Source organism: Pongo pygmaeus, chromosome 21, assembly GCF_028885625.2.
Source record: "Pongo pygmaeus isolate AG05252 chromosome 21, NHGRI_mPonPyg2-v2.0_pri, whole genome shotgun sequence".
NCBI classification, from domain to species: domain Eukaryota; kingdom Metazoa; phylum Chordata; class Mammalia; order Primates; family Hominidae; genus Pongo; species Pongo pygmaeus.
Genome location: NC_072394.2, coordinates 17,142,126 through 17,168,223, shown reverse-complemented (window position 1 = coordinate 17,168,223; position 26,098 = coordinate 17,142,126). Strand labels below are relative to the sequence as shown.

General features: G+C 39.8%; 1 long non-coding RNA gene across 1 annotated transcript; it reads left to right on the top strand.

Annotated features, from left to right (window-relative positions):
- The first annotated feature begins 949 nt into the window (after positions 1–949).
- On the top strand, positions 950–21,282 carry LOC134738934 (uncharacterized). Its single transcript, XR_010125225.1, has 2 exons — positions 950–1,633; positions 20,522–21,282. It is a non-coding gene; the product is annotated as an uncharacterized LOC134738934 (long non-coding RNA).
- Positions 21,283–26,098: the final 4,816 nt, after the last annotated feature.

Below are 26,098 nucleotides of genomic sequence, written 5' to 3'. Positions count from 1 at the left end.
GAACTGAGTTGTTTGAGTCCTCCAGGAAGCAGATGCCAAGAAGAAGGTAAAAGAGCAAGAGATTTATTGTGAGCAACTGCAAATGGCAAAGTGGAAAAAAGCAGGAGTTGACAGAGAGAGCCTTCAGACCATGCTGCGGGGCTGAGACTAGCAGGACAAGATGGGGAGAAGGGAGGATTAAAAAGGAGGACTTAGAGCACAGCATTGCTCCGAGAAAGCCCCCCGAGACCAACCAGGAGCTCTGCCACAAAGACCGCCCATACAGTGGTCCCATGTTGGGAGGAGATGGCCTTGCCTTGTACCAGTATTTTGCTCATTGCTTGAGGGCCACCCAAGAAGAGTACCATGGCTCAAAAGCAGTGCCAGACCTAGGGGAGGTTCCTCCTCGCAGCTGGGTAACCGATCTTTTCTTGGAGATCTGAGGTTGCATCTCCATATCTGCCACAGATACCATGACTTTCACCCCAGAAGGAGCACACCATGAGACAGAGGAAATCCTGAGCAGGCATGAAAGGGAAACTGTCTCATGTTTCTGGAGAAAGGCCCCTGTGGAGGGAAAAGAGTAAGGCAAGTGGAAGCAAGGGTTCAGGGACCTGTGACTTGACCTCCTTCATCAGGATGGAAATGTTGAGCAAGGGGAGGTGTTGAGAAAACCAGAAACTGGAAAGGCTGGTTGGAGAGCACTCAGAGGGTGGCCCTGAGTTTACAATGGCATGATGGCCTGATTAGGCTGAAATAAGGCTTCCATCAGCCTCCAGAGCTACTTTGGCTGTTGGATGGAGTGGAAGGCCTGCAGGAGGGCCTGCCTGCTCACGGAAAACACGACGGGCAGCTGTGGGTGCCTGCTGCTGGGCCTGGTGGGCCACACCAACTGTGATCGGGGTAAACACCCTGTAGCCAAGGTTAATATCTGAGCCGCAGACCAAATTGGCAGTTAAAGCCAGTACTCAGGACATTCCATTGGGCTAGAGAGGGAGAACTACTCAGCTGGCTTACTGAAAGACACAGGTGTGGGACTTCATCAGCAGATGCAAGCCTGGAGCCACCTCACAGCAGAGAGGAGTAGGAACTCTGAGTATGGAAGCCCCTTCCTCTCCTACACCAAGTTACTCACAGCACCATGATGGGCAGCAGTAGAAGGATTAGAAACCACACCGCCCTGATAAGAGTTGAAATTTGCTTCAACTGGCTCTTAAGCTGACATGAGATTGTGCTAGTTGGAAGATACCAAGATACTCTTAAAAGAGAAGATGAAGTTCTCTTGTTTCAACCCCTATTACTATTGACTGTCAACTTCCCAAAAGATCCCAGAAAAACATGTTAATGGAACAAAACTAAGTTTATTAGATTTACTGTAGTATAAGAGAATACCACCTTGGTAGAGTCTTGATAGTGTCTCAGGTTGACAAAGTCAAGGTCTGCACTGGAGGACTTCTAAGGTAGCTTCTGCAAGGTGGGGAGTAGCTTGGGACTGGGCAGGGTTTCTACCCTAACAATTCTCAATTGGTAATCCCTGCAAGGCCAAGGATCCTGAAGCAAATCTTGATAAGAAAGATACTGGATTTGATAAGCTAGCTATTTTAGTGGATTTACTGCCTCATTTTTGGTAAGCAAGTCTTCCTGAAGTAAGCAGGTAAGTGATTTTTGCTTGCTTCCAACATTGTTTAATACAGGAACAAAAAAATGACTGGTCCCAGTGTTGTTTTAAGACATTGGGAACTATGCTGACTTCAGTTCTCAAGGGGAGGAGAATTGTTAGAGGAATCATATAAATTTGTTTTAAAAAGTGGCATTTTGGGGGTCTGTCTTAACACATATTTTTAAAATGTTTCCTTTTAACATAGTTTTAAATTTCAGAAAAATTTCAAAGGTAGTACAGAGAGTTCCCATATATCCCCCACATCCAGTTTCCCCCATCATTAACATCGTAATGTGGTACACTTATTACAATTAATAAGCCAGGATTAATACATTATTACTAACTAAAGTTCATATTTCATTCCGATTTTCTTAGTTTTCACCTAATCTCATTTTCCTGTCCCAGGATCCCATCCAGGCTACCACACATGTTTAGTCCTCAAGTCTCCCCAGGTTCCTCGTGGCTGTGACAGTTTCTGACTTTCCTCGTTTCTGATGACGTTGACAGTCTGAGGAGTGCTGATGGAGCATTTTGTAGAATGTCCCTCACTTGGAATTTGTCTAATGTTTTACTCATAATTATACTGGGCTGATGGGTTTTTGAAAGGAAGACCACAGAGGTAAAGAGCCATTCTTATCACATCATATCAAAGGCACATTCTGCAGGTTGACTCTCCCTTATCTGAAATGCTGAAGACCAGAAGTGTTTCAAATTTTGAATTTGTTCAGATTTTGAAATATTTGCATATACATAATCTTGGGAGTGAGACCCAAGTCTCAACAGGAAATTTATTTATGTTTCATATACACTATATACCCATAGTTTAAAGGTAATTTTATAAAATTTTTAAATAATTTTGGGCATGAAACAAAGTTTTGACTCTGTTTTGACTTCAATCTGTCACATGAGGTCAGGTGTAGAATTTTCCGCTTGTGGCACCATGTTGGCACTCAAAATGTTTCAGATGTTGGAGCATTTGGATTAGAGAACGTTCAGCTTGTATCAGCATGACTCATGACTGTTGGCATTGATCTTGATCACCTGGCTGAGGTGGTGTTTGCCTGGCTTCTCCACTGTAAGTTTCCTTTTCCCCTCTTTTCATACTGTGCTTTTTGGAACAAAGTCACTACATGCAGTCTAGTCTTCAGGAGCGGGGAGTTATACTTTACCTCCTGGAGGGCAGAATTTCTGCAGAGACCTTTGTCTCCTACCCCATTCATTCATTTATTTTATTATTTTTATATCAATATGGAATCATGAATATTTATTTTATACTCTGGGTTATAGTCCCATATTGTTTTATTTATTTTGTTGGTCTAATTATTCCAGCTTTGGCCATTGGGAGCTCTTTCCATTGCTTCCTTTGTCCCTTTGACATTTCTCCATCATTGTGTCTTTTTTTTTTTTTTCCAATCACTTCCTTGCTTCCTGGAACTGCAAGCTGTACCATGTTCATTGTGTATATTTTGTGATGCAGCCTGAGAATCAGCCATGACTCCAAAGAGCCCTGGTTCCTTTTATTGGAGAATGGTATAGAAATGAAGATCTGGGTGCTAGGTTTACTCATTGCTACTGGGGTGTCATTGTTTCTAGTGGCATTTCTTTTTTCCACTTGTGTACTATATTTATGACCCCTTCATTTGTGAATCTACTTTTATTCTTTCAATAACAATGTCATTTGAGAAGCCATAGAAGTCAGCCACAGAGTGACCTGAAAATTTGGTCTCTCACAATAAAGATATCCCACAGTACCAAAACAATTTAAACTGCAGAAGAGTCTTCCATGCACTGCAGCTCCAAAAGGTTAAACATGATCTCTCAGATGGTTTAGAGCTTTGTCCTCACCCAAATCTCTTGTCTAATCGTAATCCCCAGTGTTGGAGCGGGGGCCTGGTAGGAGGTGATTTGATCATGGGTGCAGTTTCTCATGGTTTAACACCATCCCGCTTGGAGCTGTAGTCACGATAATGAGTTCTCAGGAGATCTGGGTTTTTTTTTTGGTTTGTTGGTTTGTTTGTTTGTTTGACAGGGAGTTTTGCTCTTGTTGCCCAGGCTGGAGTGCAGGGATGTGATCTTGGCCCACTGCAACCTCCGCCTCCCAGGTTCAAGCAATTCTCCTGCCTCAGCCTCCTGAGTAGCTGGAATTACAGGTGTCTGCCACCATGCCTGGATAATTTTTTCTATTTTCATTAGAGACGGGGTTTCACCATGTTGACCAGGCTGGTCTTGAACCTCTGACCTCAGGTAATCCACTCGCCTCGGCCTTCCAAAGTTCTGGGATTACAGGCCTGAGCCACCGCGCCTGGCTGATCTGGTTGTTTAAAAATGTGTAGCACCTCCCCCATCTCTCTCTTCCTCCTGCTCCACCCAGGTGAAGTGCTGGCTTCCCCTTTTCCTTCCGCCATGATTGTAAGTTTCCTGAGGCCTCCCCAAATGCCAGCATCATTCTTCCTGTATAGCCTGTGGAACTGTGAGCCAATTAAACCTCTTTTCTTTACAAAGTACCCAGTCTCAGATATTTCTTTATAGCAGTGCAAGAACGGACTGCTACAGTCTCCATTTGTTATATACCAAAAACAACAGAGAAATTTTCATTTTTTCAATGCAAATTCGTAGTTTGGAACAAGGCAAATTAGAAGTCTGGGAGGCGAAGTCCCCATCTTAGTGTGACTGATGACTGCTCACAGTGCTGTGATGAATGGGTCGCTAAACCAAACACATCAATACCTACTGGGAGTGGGAAGGACAACGTTTGTTACCTTCAGTGAGGTTAAACCCTTTTCTCTCAGACTTCGTGTTAAAACAGGCTCCATAGTTACAATTTGATCCCAAGACAAAGAAAGAAAGGTCAATGATTAAAGGCAATTCTTTACCATCAAATTAAGATGTGACAAATTTGTCTCTTCTTCACTGACAATATTTTACTTCTTCTGCAAAACCAAGATTAAAGAAAAAAAAAACAGAAAAGTAAAAGAAAGACTAAGATTTTAAAAATTTTCCATTTCAGTTCTCTGGTTGCTTCTGTTTGTTCACTTAGATATTCTCCCTAATTGTTTTGAATACAGTAAAATCTCATACCATAAAAACTTTTTTAAAAAAGAAATACAATAATTTTGGTACAGAGAGTTGCGTTTGATTCTAGTGAAGATCTGGGCTTCAGTAAAGGAAGTAAGGCTAAATGAGACAATTTCTAAAAAGAAAAACTTCATGTAATTGAAGTGTTAAAATATTTTATAATTCTATCACCTAGCACATATTCACCCTGGGCAGTTCATGGGTCTTTGGGGGTCCATCTTTCCCAAGAAGCTTTCAGAGCAAGATTCCCCAGGTCTTTCTCATATATATTGCCATGGGACCTGTTTCAGAACCATAGCTGAGTGTGGCAGGACTAAGCGATACATCCAATGACACACAACTGGATCCTGCCACTGATCCAGGGACAGCATTGTCTGTGAGCTGCTCGATGAGTTGGCCTGGTGTGAAAACCTGGGTAGGTTGTGGTACACCACACTGGATTGTGATTAATCAGCTAATCAATTCCTCTCTCTGGAGAGGAGATGGGCCCCCCAGAGTGGTTTTAGGATCACTAGAGCTCCTATAATATCCTGAATTGTGGTCAAAAATGTTTCTGGTCTCCATAATTCCTGGCTTTTGGCTGCTGAGATAGCTTTTTGTGCTTTCTAACATCCTGGAAAGCACTTATAATGAAAGTTATCTCCTGTGGTTAGCCAAGCACATCTTGGCTCCTTGAAACTTAAGAATCTAACATAATGGTAACACATTAAATGACCAAGAGTATATATTGTAGGTTTCTTGAGGACAGCTATCAAGTCTTATCTTTGTATCCTAAGTGGGCGCATTTAGCAAGTACAGACACTCCCAGACTTATAATGGGATTACTTTCCGATAAACCCATTATAAGTTGAAAATGCATTTAATATTCCTAATCTAGTGAGCATCATTGCTTAGCCTAGCCTACCTTAAATTTGTTCATAAGGCTTACATCAGCCCATAGTTGGGCAAAATCATCTGGCAGCACAGTATACTGTAGAGTCCCAATTTTTTACCCTTGTGATCATGGCTGACTGGGAGCTGTGGCTCACTGCCACTGCCAAGCTTCATGAGAGCGTATTGTACGGTATATTACTAGCCTGGGAAAAGATCAGAATTCACTGATCTTCTGATCAGTTCAGAATTCACTGAACTAGGGTTTCTACTGAATGTGCATTGCTGTCTCACTGTTAGGTAAAAAATTTTAAGTCAAGCCATGGTAAGTCAAGAATCATCTGTACTTAATAGTGAATATGATTAGTGAAAGGGAAAATGAATAAACGAGTGAGATAACAAGAGCCGGAGAGAGTAAATGACTTACCTGGGGCTACTGATAAAAAAGGTCAACATAATGTCTTGACCCTGTGTTAAACAGTACTGAAACTACTCATTCTTTCCTGTCCATATGTTAAATAATACCAAGACCAAGCAAAAGTAGCTGAGCTGCATGTTCCAGGGATACCAGTTTCCGAAAAATAAGACCATAAATGAGCTAAACAATTCATTTATTAAGGCAAACTACTTCCTCAGAAAGACTGACTTCTTAGCCTGGCCTTGCTGTGCCCAGCTAATTGAAAGCTATAATACCATAAACTCCATGCAGTTCAAACCAGTTGCCTACATGAAAACAACATCTTAAAAATCACTCAGCCTAGGTCCTAGGGTGTTATTGATACCCTACCCTAATTTTCATTTCCAGCCTAATTTTCATTTCAAGGTGATGTTCTATCTTACTGTGGTGGGTGTTATAGTTTTGCTTGATAGGTAGATTTTTCTGGTGGGCTTCAGTGGAATTGATGGTCAATACAACACAATCAGTTTTCAGTTCCCTTTTTCTTCTTTTTAAAACATGATTTCACATTTCTTTGAACATGCAAAAATCTTCTAAGCACAGGGAGGTATGGGTGTCATTGCTTTCCTACAAGGTCTTGGAGCATGAAACAAATAAGCCATTTTCTTTTTTGTTACTTTGCCTAAGGAATAAAATTATTGGACTGGAAGTTATTTCAAAAATCTTTCCAATTCTAAAATTTGGGCTTCAGTAAATCTAGGGAAGTGCTCACTAAATTCAATTTTGAATGAACATAATTGTTCTCTACTGTGTTGAATACAGAAGAAATTCAACATTGTCTTAACTCTGAGGTAGAAAGTTGCTTATGGTACATGGCAAACTGTGTTAAGGCCCTCTGGCCCATTGAATACTCAGTTTAATTTCTCAAATATACACAAAAATGCACAGCTCTGGACTTGCAGTAAAGTGTCTGTCACGAGAGTTGTTTTAGCCCAAATGGCTCTAAAACATGGCTGTCAATTCCAGACGTTTCCAACTGGAAGAGACAACAGCCACCACATGTCACACAATGCACCACACACAATGTAAACATACCATTCACGTCCATACTCAGATATTTATGGCATTTTCTGTGGTTGCCATGTCAACTCATGGAGCAACCAGGCCATTAAATCATGCTGTCAGCAGGCCAAGACAGTGACACTACAAAAAAATTCCAGTTGCTGACATGAAACATTACATTTATCATTTCAAGACCTGTTTTTTTCCAGCTGCCTCTTGCTTTATTCTCTTCACTGCTTTCGAGCTGGTCTTTTAGGGTACAAGGAGAATACAAATGAGCTGTTTAAAATGCAATGGAAATCCCAGGCAACTCTTGAGTACTTTTACTTTCGTAGAACTTATTTTTTTAAGGTGACAATCTTGAGGTCACATGCCAAGAGAAGGGATGGGCTGAGAACTGACATATTATTGATATAACTGGCCAGTTTTTAACTTTCTAGCCTGGATTCAGTCTTTTCTTTCTCTCCTCTGCATGAAATTGTTCTCAGCAAATTTCTAGATTTCAAGCACATTCACTCTAATTTCTTCTGAACTCTGATGTCTTCTGAAACTCTGATTTCTCCTTAGGAGTTCCCATTAAAAAATTTTTTCAGGGTCATGTAGAAAGAAAGCATGCAGAAATCTCATCAACAGATCTGAGAGGTCGGCTCTACAATCAGTAACAGAGGCAAAGAGCAGATTTTTTATGGCAGTCCTGATTTTTCTTGATTATATTAATTTCAGAAAAGGTGAATCACTGAATGTATAACTAGATGCAAATTAAATGTTCTACCATTAGAAAGCTTTTCATATGAATTCACAATCAGAAGAATTTTTTTGTGTCACACTATGCACTAAGAATTTTAGAAAATAAGGACATTGTGACATTTCAGTGTATGTGATGATGCAATTTTCAGACCATGACAACTGTGCATGAATAGAAGGAGGATGCGAAGCCAGCCTGCCTTGACTCGCGCTGTCTCTCCTCTCCAGCAGCTGTGCTTCCTCCTCTTCCCTTTGGCCACCTCCGAGCACATTAAGCTTGCAGGATTGTGATGGGATTTAAAGGCATTTCAGCTACTCATGTGCACAGCGCTCTTCTCCTCATTCTACCTGGAGAACAACACTAAGAAGGTACAGTCAGTGAGAGCTTTCAGAGGAGAACAAGTCTGGATGAGAATCTCCTTGAACTGGGCATCAGAATAGGTTTCTCCTCCTCACTCATCTGTCTGTGACACACAGCCCTGGAAAGGCATGCCATCCCACAGACATTGTTCTTGGAAAAAGAGACAGAATGTAATCAGGAAACGTGAAAATAAAAGAAGAAACGATGGGTTAGACAACATCCAGGCTATTCTCACGGAGCAGATATCTGGGGGCAAAGGTGAGAGAGGCTGGGAGCAAACCCGAGGCCCTCAGACACCTGCTAGCTCACGGGCAAGCGGAAGGGGCACAGCCCTACAGAGCCGACTTTGAAACAGGCAAACTGGAGACCAGAGCTGGGACTGGATAATATGAACTGGGTCTTCAAGGATGGGTTAGCAGTTTCTGATACTTCTATATTGGGGGAAAAGAAACTTCTAGACTGAAGAAACCCTTGAACATATGCCCAGGGCTGGGGAAATAATGATGCAGTCCCAGAAAGAAAAAGTAGATACTGTGCTTTCAAAGCAGATTAGGCAAGATGCAGGAAAGGGCCAAGCCAGGGAGGATGAGGAGTGCCTGGGTGAGGAGACTGCAGCAGGAGAAGTTTCAGTGGAAAGGGATGTGGTCAGATCCGTGCTCTTGCGTGATGCTTGTAAATGAATCTGATGAGAAGGGAGATGAAGCCATGAAATCATTAGAAGTTCATCAGAATAACTGGATGTAGGAGACAGCAAAGATAATAATAATAATAAAAGAGGATTTAAAATTATGATTCAAAGTCTGAATGCATTGGGGTGTGGCAAAAACTCCTCTCCCAGAAATTTTGAGCGTAAAAACAATACCTTTAGAATGAATAATTAATAGTATAGTCACACAAAGTAATAGTATACCGCAATGAAAAAAGAGTGAGCTATAAGCACAAAAATATGGTTGAATCTTGCAAAGATAAAAGTTGAGAAAAAGAAGCCAGTCACAGAAGAGTCAATATGATGTGATTCCAATTATTTAGAGTCCAAAAACGAATCATGCTGCTGGCTAGATGGTTGGGATCTTGGGGAGGGTAAAGTCGTCGGCTGGAAGGGAAATAGCCCAGTGGTTTCCAAGGGGCTGGTGGTGTTCACCTCTTGATTTGGGTGCTGGTTACAGGATGTGCTTGGCTTGTGAAAAATCACTGGGTGGTATATTTATGATATGTTCACTTTTCTTTTCTGCCTGTTAAACTTGGATAGAAGTTTTTACAAAATGGCACATCTTGCTTTGGAGATCTTAGTTTAAGGAGGCGGACTGACTGACAGGTGATCTTTAAATGTCCAGCCCTTGAATCCAAATACTAACGGGGGTAAACAAGGCCATGTTTCTTGGATTCCAGGAAATTAGGAACTATGATTCAGCAAATTGGAGCATTGCATCATGTAGTGAAACCCAACATCTCCTGGCCGTAGTCCTCCCACCTCTCAGCCAGACTTGGATGCTAGCTTAGCAGCCACAGGCCTGGAAATGGTCACCACAACCAACTCATTGTCTCATTAATTTCAAGGATGTAGAAGAATAAAAAGTGATAAGGGCAAGGGTGGGAGGCTATCTCTTAGCAGCTTCAGAATAAAACCAGTGGAGCTCAGTTCCTGCCAAGAACTCGGGAGAAATCCATCATTCCTCCTGCCTGGCCTGTGGTCAGCGCCACTGTGGTGATAAGCAGAGAAGCCTGTAATGATTAACCAGGCATGTACATACAGTGGTCACCCACACACACAGACTTCTTATCATCCAGGAGCCCAGCACTTTAATACTGAGTCATACCAATGTTCGGAGAAGGAAGTTTGCCGCCACTAACACACTTCAAAATTTGGATTCAGAGTTAATTCCTGTAGTTCAGTATAACCCTTCCCAACTGCTTCCTACCTAGAGGAAAAAGAAGTAATTGAATTAAAAAAAAAAAAGTCCCAAATTATTCCCTGGGTGGATTCCTAAGAAGCATTTCATAATGAGAAGTTTCCATAAACGCATTTAATAGATTCTTTGCAGATTATTAACCCCTTGAAAAGGAAGAAGGAAGAAAGAATGAAGGTAGTGTTAGAATAAGGCAAGTACCCAGAAAAATAATGTGATCTACATTCAGAAATATCTCCTTACATTATCCACATTACTTCAATAGTACATATAAGATTCCTATAAAATTGTGGCTTATAAGCAATACTTTCAACTTCCCATCAGAGCTGGTTTAAGCAGCAACATAGTTTTTAAAAATATTTTTTGGAAACTCTGATATAGAAAGCATTACATTTATTATATAGAACTCAGTATTATTCAGAGCTATCTTCCTGATATGAACAAACTTGAGATCTCTCCCCCTTCCTGCCTGCTTTACATTTCCATCGTTCATTCCTTCAGCAAATGTCGCTGAGCACCTTCTGTGTGCCAGGCCCTGTTTAGATTATTGGGGACATAGAGGGCAGTAAGTTAGGCCTCATCCAAGCCCACTGGACCTGACATTCTTGTTGCTGTGGCCTGGTGCAGTCTCATTCCCGCTGGTGCTGACTTTTGTAAATTCCTCCCAACTTTCCCCACCTCTAGTCTGTCAGCTTCCATCCCTTCCACAACTCTGGTTATTAGAGTACTATCCTTACAGATCAAATCTGACCATTTCACACCATCCTTCTTGCTTCCTTTCTGTCCTCCATTCCATATAACAAAACAATACAAACATGCAAATTATTCCCCACCAAACAAAAGCAAAAGGAAGCAAAACTTTTAATGGGATAAAATGAAAGTTCATAGGATAAGAAAGGAATTCAGAGTCCTTTGAAATCTCATTCCAGATCTTTTTCCCAAGGTCCTGCATGTCTTTCTTGGTGTCCTCTGTAGGCCTTTTGATGCCTCTCTATGTCAAAACGTTTTCCCTATTTTGCCTTTATTTAAGTGTGTCTTTTGCCAGGAATGTCCTCTCCCTCCATTTCTGTCTATACAAAGTTCCCCATGTTTTACAAGCCAAATTCAAATGCTTCCTCCTTCATGAGACCTGTAGATACTGGTATCCTGTTGGTACCTCTTGCCAAATCCATGTTCATGTTGATAGTTTGAATTCATCTGTGATGAGAGTATTCACACCATGGAAACTGGCAAACCCTGAAAATCAGAGCTTGATTTATTGTTTCGTTGATTGTCTAGACTTAAGAAAGTGGTGAAGAAAATGTTAATATAGCAGGTTAAACTTAAAAATGTGCTGTGTTTATAGCCATTATATCATGAAAACACATAAAGCATACTTCAGGAAATATTTTTTGAGTGTTTGAAAACTGTTCTCCAATTCAACAAAGAAGGCATTCGTTCCACTGATGAACAACTAAGGCCCCAATATATGTCCTCATTGTTTCACTTTCATTTTACTACTTAACATCAACAAAAACATCAACTAACATTTATGTTGGAGTTGGATTTGCTCATCATTGAGGTGAGCAGCTTCTTTGCAGAATCTGAGAGTGATCAAGAATTGATTTGCAGGCTGGGCATGATGGCTCACGCCTGTAATCCCGGCACTTTGGGAGGCCAAGGCAGGCGCATCACTTGAGGTCAGGAATTCGAGACCAGCCTGGCCAACATAGTAAAATCCCGTCTCTACTAAAAATACAAAAATCAGCCGGGTGTGGTGGGGCCCACCTGTAGTCTCAGCTACTGGGGAGGCTGAGGTGAGAGGATCACTTGAGGTTGCAGTGAGGTGGAGGCGGAGGTTGCAGTGAGCTGAGATTGCACCACTGCACTCCAGCCTGGGCAACAGAGTGAGACTCCATCTCAAAAAAAAAAAAAAAAAGGAATTGATTTATAGTTGGCTATGAGTGCAAAAGTTCAGCAAAATCAACAAAAAAATTCTGTTAAAATCAATTAGCTATATGGAATTTATAATTAATAATATTTTTAAAAAATATTTAATTGACAAAAATGTATATTCAAGGTATACTATGAGATGATATGATATACATATACATTGCATAATGATTACCACAGTCAAATTAACTAGCACGTCCACTACTACTCATTACTATTTGTGTGTGTGTGTGCATGTGTGTGTTAATCCTTAAAATCTGCTCTCTTAAAATTCCAAGTTATCAATACATTCTCCAATTATGCATTAGATCTATAGAACTTCTTCATCTTATGACTGAAACCTTGTGCCCTTTGACCAAAGTCTCCCTATTTCTCTCACTTCCCAGCCTATGATCACCACTACTCTACTCTCTGCTTCTATGAGTCAGACTTTTTTAGATGCCATGTATTAGTCAGATTATGCAGTATTTGCCTTTCTGTGTCTGGCTTATTTCACTTGGCATAATGTCCTCCAGGTTCATCCATTTTGTCACAAATGGCAAGATTTCTGTCTTTTTAAGGGCTAAATAGTATTCCATTATATTCTACATTTTCTTTATTCATTGATCTCTTGTCAGTGGACACTTAGATTGTTTCCATGTCTTGCTTATTGTGAATGATGCTGGAATGAACATGAGGGTGCAGATAATTCTTCAAGATTCTGATTTTGTTTCCCTTGGATATATTACCAGAAAAGGAATTGCTGGATCATATGATAATTCTAGTTTTAAATTTTTGAGGAATCTCCATACAGTTTTTCATACTGCAGCACCAGTCTACATTCCAACCAACCACGAAGGCTCTCTTTTCTTCACACTCCCGCCAAAGCTTGTTTTTTCTTGTCTTTTTGATAATAGCCATCCTAAGAGGTGTGAAGTGATAACTCATTATGGTTTTGATTGTCACTTCCCTGATGATTAATGATGTTGCGCACCTTTTCATGCACTTGGCCATTTATATTTCTTCTTTGGAAAAATACCTACTCATTTTTAATTGAGTTATTTGGTTGTTTTGCTATTGAGTTGTGTAAGTTCCTTATATATTTTGGATATTAATCCCTTATCAGATTTATGGTTTGCAAATATTTCCTCCCATTTCATAGGCTGCCTTTTTGTTTTGTTGATTGTTTCTTTTGCTGTGTAGAAGCTTTTTAGTTTGATGTCGTCCTGCTTGCTTATTTTTGCTTTCGTAACTTATGCTTTTGCTGTCATATTAAAAAAAAAAAAACCATTGCCAAGACCAATGTCAAGGAGTTTTCTCCCATATTTTCTTCTAGATATCTGTAATAAACACACACACACACACACACACACTTTTTGCCAGAGAGCCATTTGTTAGACATTTACCAGAATACAGTAGTCCCTCCTTATTCATGATTTTACTTTATGCCATTTCCCTTACCTGTGGTCAACCACAGTCTGAAAATATTAAATGGAAAATTCTAGAAATAAACACTTCATAAATGCTAACTTGTGCACCATTCTGAGTAGCATGATGAAATTCCTCACTGCCCCACTTTGTCTTGCACAGGACATAAATCATCCCTTTGTCCAGCATCTCCACACTGTAGACACCACCATCCATCAGTCACTTAGTAGTTGGCTTAGTTATTTAGTGTACATAGGGTGTGGTACTATCTACAGTAGCAGGCAACCAGCGGGGTCTTGGAATGTATTCCTCAAGCATAAAAGGGCACTACCGTACCGCTATCAAGCTGAGGCAAGTATCCTCTGGGGTTGCTGAGCACAGGAGGAAGAGGGAGGACTGCCAAGCTTACCTGCTCAGCTGCCCTTCATGTGGTTTCTCGGAGGCCCCCTGCACTACCATGTACATGTGATGCCCCAGCAGCTCCTCCCTGCTTCAGTCTCCTCCTGTGGTTATTGTGGCTGAGCCTTCCCTCAGAACTTGTTCCTCCATCCCTGTAATCCTAGATGTGTTCTTATTCCAGGCAAGTCCTCACATATTTGTCCTGCGTTGGTTAAGCTCTCTAAGCCTTAGTTTCTCCATCTGTAAAGTGGGAACAATATTAGTATCTACCTCAGAGCATTGTTGTAAGTAAAAACAGGGTAATGAATGAGAGACTCTTGGCCCACCACCCTGGCACACAGTAGGAATAATACCAATAAACATCACAATAGCAAATGTGACAAATATCTGCTGAGTGCTTGTGAGACTTCCTTTGGAATCTCTATTTATTTACTTTTCATGGCAATCCAGTGAGATGGATTCCATATCACTCCCATTTTACAGATGAAGAAACTGAGGCACACACAAATTAAGATATGTGTCCAGAGCCCCACAATTGGGGATGTTCGGTAAGTTACTATCGAAGAGTTAGATAACATCAGAACATGGTTTTCAGATATACTCCCCTTCTCTCATCTCTTTTTCTTTCTCCACCCATTTTTCTTGATTCTTACATACTCTCTTATTCTGCCTTCTTGCTGCATTTCTGATTGCTCATTTCAGCTTTAGCCACTTGAAAGGAAAATGGAGAAAACATCAAAGAAGATTATTTTTCTGTGAGTGCTTCACTTTCTTTGGTGCTTCCTTTGGGGTTTTATTGACTTTTTAAAAAATTGTTTTGATGTAACTTCAAACTTGTAGAAGAGTTGCAATATCTGTGCAAAGAAGGAGCATATACACCTCATTCAGATGACACATCTATTTCCATTTTCTCTCATGTGCTTTATCTTTCTTTAGAACTCTTTGTCTTCTCTCCACCTATTGTTCGTCAAACATCAAATTGATGCTGTCAGCTGTCCTGGCTTTACAGACCGCTGTACCAACAACTTGTTTCTCCAGTTCCTCTCCTCTATATTCTCATATATGATCAAAGTTGTAGTTGCCTTTTCTAATTACAATTTTCTTCCTGTCTGTTCACAGCAGAGTCCTTTCAGCCACAAGTCTTAATAGTTTGCATGAGTGTTAATCTGCTTCTCATAGAGTCACCATGAAACACACCTTAGACAGGTATGCGCTATCCTGTCCAAAACCCTTGGGTCCGAAAGTGTTTCAGAATCCAGCAACTTAAAGATTTTTAAAGATAAGATGAACAATATTCCATGTGTTTAATAATATACCCAGTGGGGTCTAGGGGAGCAATCTCATACTCAAACACAAATATTTCTGCAGCAAATGCATGCAGAATAAAAGATTTTACATATTATCAGTACAGTTCATTTCATGTTAAAATTTCAGTATTCAGAGCTTCTTGCTTTTTGCAATTGCACACAAAGGGTGCTGTAATTTTTTATATGGTAGGGGTTAGGTTCAGATAAATACTTTAGTGACTGATCAGCTATATAGCATCTAAATTGCATAAAAATTTAGTAAGTAGATCAATTTTATTTTAATTAACATATTAAAATTATTATAATTTCAATAGAACATAAAAAACAGGATAGTGACAGCTAAATATCCCTACATACACCAGAGTGGGATTAAAGTCTTAAAGATAAAAAGCAAAGACTAATGCTTTGTTTTACAACAAGAAGGTCTTCTTTGAAGTCATAGGGAAACAAGGTCTCAGCTGTAGCAAATGGCATGGCCTTCCAAGAGAGCAGGACACATTGTAACCATGGGGACTCCAGACTGTTAATAACATTCTATATTAAAGAACAGATAGTCTGTAGTCCCAGCACTTTGGAAAGCCAAGGTTGGCAGATCACCTGAGCTCAGGAGTTCGAGACCAGCCTGGCCAACATGATGAAACCCCGTCTCTACTAAAATACAAAAATTAGCCAGGTGTGGTGATGGGCACCTGTAATCCCAGGCACTCAGGAGCCTGAGGCAGGAGAATCACTTGAACCCAGGAGGCGGAGGAGGTTGCAGTGAGCCAAGATCGTGTCACAGCCCTCCAGCCTGGTAACAGAGGGAGACTGTCTCAAAACAAAACAAAACAAAACAAAACAAAACAAAGAATAGGCAGGTCTACGTACCAGATCACAATCCTTACAACACATTAGTTCACATAGGTGCAAATATTACAATCTATTTTATAATAGCACAGCTTGTTATCACATACAATTACCAGCTTCCTCATTGTATTGTATGCTTCTTATGTTGGCTAAATAGATAGAATGAATATTCCCCCATGTAGCAACCTCTATTGAGTCTTCTTTCCTCTGAAACTTTTAAGAAATACATACTTTCTACCAAATTCCACCTAGCATGAGATTGGACACTACCTCAAACTTTTCTCAAATGACTTCATGGGTAATATTCATTTGGTACCTGTAGTAGAATTTATGTATTCTAAGCTAAGAGTTGATACTAAACAAATATTTGAGATTGGTTGCAATAAATCTAAAGAAAAAAATTGCAAATTTCAGTTGGGATACAACTTAAAATTATCCTAAATATATAAAAGGTTTTGTGATTAATTTACTGTTACATATAATATATTCTCAATATTCACTTACTGAGGTTGACTAACTTTCTGCCATTTTAAGCATTGGGAAACAAATTTAAACAAATTGCCACAGTCAAAAGTCAAATCAGAGTGCCAGTGATGTTGTGTTTTAAAGGCTTCAGTGTAAGTAATGAATTGCACAATACATCATGGATGATTTTAAGATGTCCCTTGTTGGAGTGAGAGACCAGAAATCATGTTTGCCAAAAGAATACTCTTTTCCCAAGAATGCAGCAAGGCTCCCCATCCCCAGGAACAAACATCACTTTTTTCTTGATGTTGCCCTTAAAATATGAGGCTGAAGTTCAGAGTTAAGCACATCCTGGAATTGGGAACTCTCACCAGCACCAGGTGCAGGGAACTAGGCAACTTTGTCATTGGCTTATTTTTTTAAGGAGACTGTGCCTGTACTCTCTGAGCAAAGTGGCAATATCTGCAGCTGCCTGCCCTCCACCAGACAGCCAGTCCGATGTGAATTATTTAACAGAAAGTATTGCAACCTCCACTCACAATAGAGGAGGCTTCAAGATTTGTGGATGACACCCTGACAGGCTGCAGGATCAAAGCCAGGATTTTAGAGAAGAGGTGCAGTTGAGCAGTGCCCACTGGCCAAGGAGCCGTCATGACCTAGGGGCAGAGGAAGAATGCCAATCCATGCTGCGAGGGTGGCACATTCCAAGGACTAAACCACAAGAAGTAAGGCCAAGTGCTGGCAAGATGGAGCCACAAACCAGAATGATTACGTTTTTAAAGCACTGCTTCCTGGCTCAGACATAAAATTATATTTAAATGTCCTGCCTCTGTGCAATCAAAAGAAGCTAACTGAAAGAAACACGCACTTCAAGGCTGTAAATCTGAAACTTCCTAATCCCCGAAAGTCCACACTAGACTTCTTGCCTCCATGGAAACAACAAAGCATTCAGCCAACTGATTGGCCTCCAATGAATTTTAGATAAGACAGCTTGGAAGGGAATGGATGTGATTTTAATGCAGAAGAAAGCGCTGGAAGGGAGGTCCACTTGGTTCATATTTGAATAAAGCAAACAAGGCAGACGAAAGGCTGACAGCTGTAAATGACATTGTCAGTACAAAAATTATCAGCCAGTTTACAATCTGTTTGCTTATGTTGAACAAACAGACTGTGTGTGGCATCCTTCGGCCTGGTGAATGGCATAAATACTTGCGGGCTTCAGAAAAGCTATCTGCTCTCCTGCAGCCTGGCCACAATTAGATCGCCATTTGACAGCCACACTGAAAAGGAAACTGTGTCCTCTGCCTTCCCCCACACTCCCTTGCCTCTTTGCTTTCTCTTTTCCTTTCTTTCTTTTTTTTGGTCTTCTTCTTCGTAAGACAAGCACTGAAGTTGGGTAGAGACACTCGTCCTGTTGTATCAATGGCTTGAATTATGTTAGTTTTGTTGCTGGATCAAGTCGTTTACTGATGTGTCTGACATTCCAAGTGGGAGATCTTCAGTAACCTAGCAAGGCTCAGCGCCAACAGTCTTCATTTTTTATTCCTTACAGGAAGCAGAATCCAGGAGCTCCTGAAAGAATGCCACTTTTTTCTTCTTTGTGCAGCCTGTCTCGCAGACCGTTTGCTTTGAACTTGCTAGCATTGCATTTGGTGCCGAAACAAAACACAAGCAGGGCTGTGGAGCTCTATTTCCCCTGAGCAAGGCCCCTATAGCCCAACTTTCAGGAGGGAATAAAACCTAGTGGGCGCTACCGCTCCCGGGAGCTATGCTGAGTGTTTAACCCAGCCCCCAACCTGAAAGGAATGAGTTGTGTGGTCCCATTGCTTAATCCCCTCTGTGTTCTGCAAACTCATAACACAGAAATAGCTCCTTTTGTTTAAAAAGAATGGAAAGCAAACACAGGTACTAATTTTATCCCTCACGTTTGCAGAGGCTCCCTCTTGTTTAACTGCATCAGAGAGATTTAAGCTGCTGGGAGTGGCTTTTTTTCACCAGGCCCGAGGCTGTTTGGGCACTGGGAGCTTTTTACCTAAGAGATTCCAGATCACCTTGGAGTAAGCGAGTGACACACCTCCTTGCCCTGGGCGACAAGTCACCTCTGTAGAGTGCACACACTGGAAAACAGAATAACCTCATAGGAAGACAACTGTCTACAAAACCTAGAGTTGATTTTCATCTTCTACCTTGTGTATTGTCATTATTTATTGTGTCTTATTCTTGCTAGAGTTAGCCAAGAAGTTATTCATTTGAGGAGAGGATCAAGTCTTTCTGTTATGCCTTCCTTTCTTTTCTCCTTCTTTAATATAAAGAATCTATTTAGAGGTACTTGGTTTATTTGACTGGAAAAAAAATGACGATAGGTGAGTATGGTGTGTTTGTCACAGATAAAGGGCACATCACAGGCACACACAAAGCCGGAAGACCGTGGTAATTACTGGTAAGCAGCGAAGCATCAAAACACCTCTTGTATGAAAGTTCATCCAATTACCACTAACCTAGAGAGGAGAGTTATGTTGCACTGTGCTTTTCATTTTAATCTAAATGGCTGTTTCTTTTTCTCTGATATGGCCATCGGTCATAAAGAGTTGACCATCATTAAAACTGTTTGATTTGGAAGTCTGCAGTGTTTGGCTAAGAGGGTAAATGCAAATTTGATGAAAGAATAAGGATAAATTTACATATCAGCCTCAGCTCACATGGAGAGAGTAAACATTCTGTTTATCTCGAGTGTCACTTTATGATTTCAGCAGAATATAAAACTGACCTTGGCCCAGTCATTGCAAAAGGCCTAAATGAAATATACTGTTGTCTAAATACAATTTACTCAAGTAGAACTTGTCAGCAAACCCTGTAGAACTCAGCAAACAGGACTGGAGAGTGCAGCGAAAGAATTTTGTTCTGATAAACTCCAAAATGAAATTCTGGAGCAAGGAGTAGGTGAATAAGAAAGGTTAAGAAAAAAAATCCTACCTTATGAATTTTATGGTAATCAGCATGGATTAAAACATCCTATTTAGCTGTAGTTTTAGGCTTTAGTTATCAAAAATTAGAAAATAAAAACAAACAGAAAATTTTAAAAGCCAGTGTTAACATGGTAATGTATTCTTTTACCAAACCTTTGTTTTATCATTTGGGGACAAGAGTAAGATCATCATTTGTTTGGTTTCTGGAAACTATAATTGATTCCAGGAACTTTAACACTCCATAGGTAGTTTACACTGCAGGAGGATAATTCCTTTTGGCTGTTTAAATCAACCACGTTTGCATTTTCCACAACATTTTGAATTAGTTTTTTCTCAGGCTAAGTCAACATTCATCACTGGGTGAAGGAACATCAGACTTTGCTCATAATGGAGGCTTCTGAGTGTGCAGAAAAATATTCCAAGACAATTGCAGGCATCTGAACTGATATTTCACCCCCACTTTCTTGTACCCAAAAGCTCAATGTGGAAAATGAAAGCATAAAATGAGATTCTTTTATGGAGAAAAGTTGATGGCATAAATAGAGTAAGGTGGTGGGGGAGTATATACATATTTTTAATTTGAGCTATTCTAGAAATTTTGCCCACAGTCGAGCAAATAATAATAATAATAATATTCTGAATGAAATGAAGGAAAGGTAAAGAAAATTTGGCAGAAATGAATAGTTTTAATTACAAAAATAAAGAATATTCTTGTAGGACCTATTTATGCATTTACCTTTATAGCCCACAAAATATTTTTTAAATAAATAATTATCTATTTATATTCACATAGAATAATACAAAGCTTTAACGAAGACCCCATAAGAACTTCATATCTGAGTACCATTTGCAATCGATTTACAAATAATGCCAGCATCCTTAGCGACTTCTTCAGGCAAGGTTATACTGGGGGTTTTTGTGGCTAAGTAGGTGAGAGTGCTAACATAAATGAGGAGAAAGTATCTCATTATTACCAAAACTGTAGCCAGGCTGTCCACGTGGGGTTTGAAAAGAGATCGACATGTTGCCCTCACTGGAAGGAGAGTAAAATCAAGTTTGTGTGGGGTGGGAGGGGAGGTTGTATGTATCTGAAGAAGTCAGGCTGTTGAAATGCTTTTCCTCAATGTCCTGTGTTCACATACAGGTGAACTGGGAGTACCGCACACAGCATGGCTTCCAGCCTGAAGTGACTGACTGTAAAACGCCAGTGAATAGAGAGGCTCAAGACTGAGTAAAGGATCCTGCACACTCAACAAGCTCATCCTTCTCTGCACCCGAGATGTTTAGAGTCCCAGTTACAGAGCTTTCAGAAGGCAGAATTCGTCCACAGCACACTATTGATGCCTATCGAAGCTAAGGAAATTAACTAAGAAGGGAAGAAATAATCTCCATAGAAAAGGGATTTGAGAACCCAGAAGAGAGTATGGGCCTGGCAGTGTGCATGTTGCAAACTATGCACCATCACTGGCCTAAAACGCACCTCTGTGTGCATCATTTACTAACGTTTAAAAATCACCCTCTACTTGTTCTCCTGTGACCCTCATTGGACTATATCCAGACAGCACTGAAAGTGATAGCCAGAAAAAGTAGAAACAACCCATGTGTTCATCCACTGACGAACGGATCAAAACATGTGGCATGTCCATCCATACAAGGGGATATTACCCAGCAGTCAAAAGGAGCAAAGAACTGATGCATACCACACCATGGCTGATTCTCAACGGTATGTTCAGTGAAAGAAACCAGTCACAAAAGCCCATGTACTGTATGGTTCTATTTATATGAACTGCGTGGAGGAGGCACCTAGTGGTTGCCAGGGGCTTGGGATGGGGGTGGAGGGCAGGAATGGGGAATGCCTGCCGCCACCATGGGGTTTCTTTGTGAGGTAATTAAAATGTTCTAAAATTGATATGGTGATGGTTGCATGAGTCTGTGAATACACTAAAACCACTGAACGGTACACTTTAAACAGGTAAATGTTATGGTATATGAATCAAATCTCAATGAAGCTGTTAAAGAAAAAGATAAAAAAGGAAGCAAAACCTGACATCTAGAGTGTTATGGAGCCAAAGACGAGCTTTCAAAAAGAATTGCGTAGGCCCCTGAGGAACCATGGAAAGCAACATGAACGTGAACTCCAAGCAGGCCATGGGCCATCTCCGACCAATTCCACCCAGGTGAAGGGAGCAGGTGTCAGAATCAATTCCTGACTTAAAATTGGTAAATATTTTTTGGTTATCTATGCTGTGCCAGGCATCGTGGCCCACAAGGGAGAACAAAACTCCTTGTGGAGCTCACAGTCTAGGAGAGAGGCGAATATATGCAATTAGTCAGACCACAAGTGGCACAACCATGCATGTCATTAACAGTGGGCTTGGAAGTGCAAGGGGCATCCACATACCTCTGGGAATCCCTGCTGCAGAGCAGAGAAATCAGAAGACAAGTTTTCTAAGTTTGGATTTTATTCTGTCGGTCATGAAGAGTCTCCAAAGTTTCTTTAGAAGAAAAGTGATAAGATATTTAACAGAACTCAGTGTTAGGTTCTGTGCTGGATCCCAGCACAAACGCATGAACGCAGGCCTGAGGATCCATGATTCAGCAAAGCTTCAGGTCCAGGGAAAGCACCTGGAAGCTTCTCCCTTTGCAGCATTGTTGTAGGTTGAAGGGATTGTGTGGTTCTCTAAACACCTAACAAGATTCTGGATTGCATGAATACTATTAAGCCTCAGATGCAAGTTGGAGTAAGTTTACCATTCTGAGACCTGAAGATCACATCTGAAGGCCTCATTCAAGCCCAGATACCTCATTTCAAAAGGACCACATACAGAGGAATATGGGCAGGACTTGGGAAGAGCCACCAATTACAGAATATACAGAAAGGTGGAAGAAAATGTGAAAAACCCACCCAGCCAGGGCAAGTGTCCAGCCTTACCAAGCCCCTGCTATGGACTGGGTGCTGTGTATCACTACCAGCATTACTTCATTTAATCCTCAGAACCCTAAAAGGGAGAAGATGGGTAATGATATTATCCCCATTTTACAGATTAAAAAACAAAGCAATAGAGCAATTGAGGAATTTGTCTAAGATCATTTAGTAAATAGTGAAATTATTCCAACACAGATCTGTTAATCATCAAAGGTTGTACCTTTAATCACTGTGTTATTCTGCTTTCTTGTTCCAAATATTCTCAAAATATTTAAAAACTTGCCAATAAAGAAAAGCTTCAAGAAGGCAGCAAGTTCATTTTCTGAACTCTGTAAGAAGAGATAAACTTTCAGAAAGAGTTCCCAGTTGTTGAAGATGTTGGTGCAGGAGCCAAAAGACCATTTGTCAGAAATGCGGATGATCTAAATTATTATGATTAAATGGTATTTATGTGTTCTGTCAACCTGGTTATTCTGATGTGGGATCCTAACAGAACCAGAACCCCCGCATATGGCCATGAAGGTTGGATATTGCATGACTCCAGGGGAGGGATGCTTCATATTCAGAGGCATTGTGGATTTCCATATAGATCATTACAGTTTTCCTGAAGATTTTAGTCAAGAGTGCAAAGGGAGAGCTGCTCTCTGTTTCTTATATGCTCCAAGTTTCCATTTGGGCCCTTAAAGGTGCTAACCATATCTGACATAGAAATATAATTTTAAAGGAGAGGGATGGATAGGCATAAGGCCAGAGATAGGAATATGAGTTAGGGGGTTATGGTGATGACTTCAGCAATACATAAGGAATGAGGGTGAGGATGAGAATAGAGAATTGATGAGGATCAGGAAGCTATTTCATATTTGTATTAGTCCAGGAGAGAGATGAGCTGGAAACACAAATTTAGGAGTCATGAATATGAGAAGATAGTTGAAGGTTAAGGAAACCAGTAAGTCTACATGAGAAAGACCAAGGAACAAGAAAAGACAAGCATTGAAAGTTGATCACTGCGCAAATCTAAGTCACCGGTCAGGAAACAGAATGTTTTCTGCAGGTAGAAGGTGATTGGCAGAGAGAGTGTTTCAGACAGTGGGATGATGGAGAAGTTGACGGACCTCACAACTTGGATTTCTGTCAACCTTTACCAGACCACTTTCAGTAGATCGTTGATGGAGAATGGTACGGAAGTCCAACTGACAAATTATGGAACAATGGCTGCTCAGAAAGTAGAAATAGTGAGTGCAGAAGGGTGGTGTTGGAGGAGAAACCCAGGGAGCTATAATTTGAGGGGAAAGGAGCTCACGGGAAGTTTTTTTCATGGGAGCATTGGGAAGACCTGTCGACACAATAAATAATAAATCCTTTGTCAACAAGAGCCATATGTTACATATCACTGTAATATCTAAGGTAAATTTGGTGCTGAATGATCATGTCCCATAATTCCTATACCGGCACATAATAGAACAAGACATTTATTTGAGGGAGGAAATCTAAATATTTTGCTGTTGAATGGCTTGGGAAGATGGCTCTTCTCTTGCAGTATTAAGAACCTACACTTGATGTTTTAACAAGGTGTGAGAACACTAAAAAGGAGGGAACAAAGCTTATAAGCAACTCATAAGGCATGATTCCAGGGTCCAGCTTCAGTTTCAGTGAGTCCCACTTCTACATTTCTCTCAAATGCACCATGTGACAGAGAAACTTGGGAGAGTCTTGATTTGGAGGGCGCAGAGTGACTGGGAGACTCAGAGGCCAAGATACTCTGAAGCCACTACCTGCACTTTAAATTCTTCCTTCTGCTGTTTCTGAACCAGCCATGAAGCTGTGGCTGAAACTCTGGTCATGTATCAAAGCTCTTAAACTGGCTTGGGGCAATTGGTTAAAAAAAGAAAAGGAAAAAGCAGCTGGAACCATTTTGCCATCCCATTGGTAACATTATTATTAAACTCTTAGGAGAAGGGATTTTGCAAAATAAAAAGCATGAGATATTATAACTTATGGGGAAAAGCATGACAATATAGCATGACATGTTAAAAGAGCATGGCATGTTTTAAAAAGTATGATGTGGTAAAGCATGACACCTTATAACTTCCTTATTACTTTCTGATTTCCAAAGTCTTACATGTTTATTACAGTGAACAATAGTGAGATGATGGATGATTTCCATCATCTTCATTATAATATTCAACACTTAAAGGTAATATTTGTTTTTATCCTTATGTCTGTTCTGTATTTTCTTTACATATACACACAAACTATTATTATTTGTATAATTAAGTTCAGTACTCAATGTGTTGGCTAAATGAATGACAGCATCTACTTTTTGATAATTTTCCCTTAGAAGTACACTGCCAATTGTTTCCATAGTTCAGTGTGTTTGTCTACTACTTGATTTGTGTTATCTTCATATTATTCCAATCCTGTGCACATATTTCATGATTGGTTTGGACATTTTGGCTACTGGATACTTAGATTGCCCTATCCTTTTTTTTTCAGTTACATATGATGCTGTAGTGAATATCATCTCCTCAAACCCTTGGTATTACCCCTAGGAGAAGCTGATATCCTAACATATATCCTACTTCATACAGAATACATTTTAAGGCTTTCGTATTGTCAAATTTTGGATTAGAATGGTTAGTCCAATTTATATTTCCCATGAGCTGGCATGAATGTTCATTTTTCTACATTTTTATTAAGTGCTGGGCATATTCATTAAAAATGAAAATGTTGGCCAGTTTTATAAGATAAATGTGGAATATTGTGTGTATATATATCATATGATAAATGTGTTGGAATTATTGAAATTTTCATTTGATCACAAATAAGGTTTTAAAATTATTTCATATATTTGCCCTCCATTTTCCATCTATTATTTCCAGCTCTTCTTCAGTGAGTTGCCTGTTTATATCTTTTGCCAGGTTTTCTGTTGATCTATTGATGTATTTACCTTTTTTATTATTTATAAAATATCCTTATATAGTAAAGATATTAGTCTTTTCTCTGTCATGTGTATTGTGATGTGTGTGTGTGCATGTATTTTGAAATGTTATATTTTATGTAATCATATATAATGCTTATTTATTTGGTGGGATCTTTCTTTGCTCTTATGCTTACATAAGACTCTTCTACAATAAAATTATTCCTCTATTTCTCTGATTTTGTTCTAATTCTACCACATGAAAATCTTTGTCTTTTAACTTTTAAAAAATCAAAATTCATCTGAAAGTATGTGAGTGCATGTATGATATTACATGAGGCTCTAATTTTGATTTTTCCTTAAAGATTTAAGGAATTGGCTCATTAGTATTTATTTTTTCCCTTTCCTATTGTCTTAAAAGCTACTTTTATCAAGTACCAAACTTTAATACATACTGAGCTTTCTGGATTTCTAGTCTGTCCCATTAACATATTTTTATATTAATATCATACTGTTTTAATGATATATCAGCTTTGCCCAGCAGTAATCTTCAAAGAAGAATGACAAGACTATAGTAGTAAATTTAGTGTAACTTATCAGCGAGGTCTGAGAAGTGAGCATCAAGTTCTAATTTAGGCATTTCCACCAGCTTTCAGGGTGATATTGACTGAGTTGACTGAGTCACCCAAGATTTTAAATATATTCCTTTATTTAAAAATTTAGATTCTGCGTGCCTAAAATTGGGGTTGTAACACTTCTGTGGCCAATGTCATTCCACTGTTGCAGAATCAAATGAGTGAAATTATATCAAATCACTTAAAATTTCAACTCTAATGTTGTTGCTTATGAAATCTTTTTTCTTTGTGTGGCAGATTAAA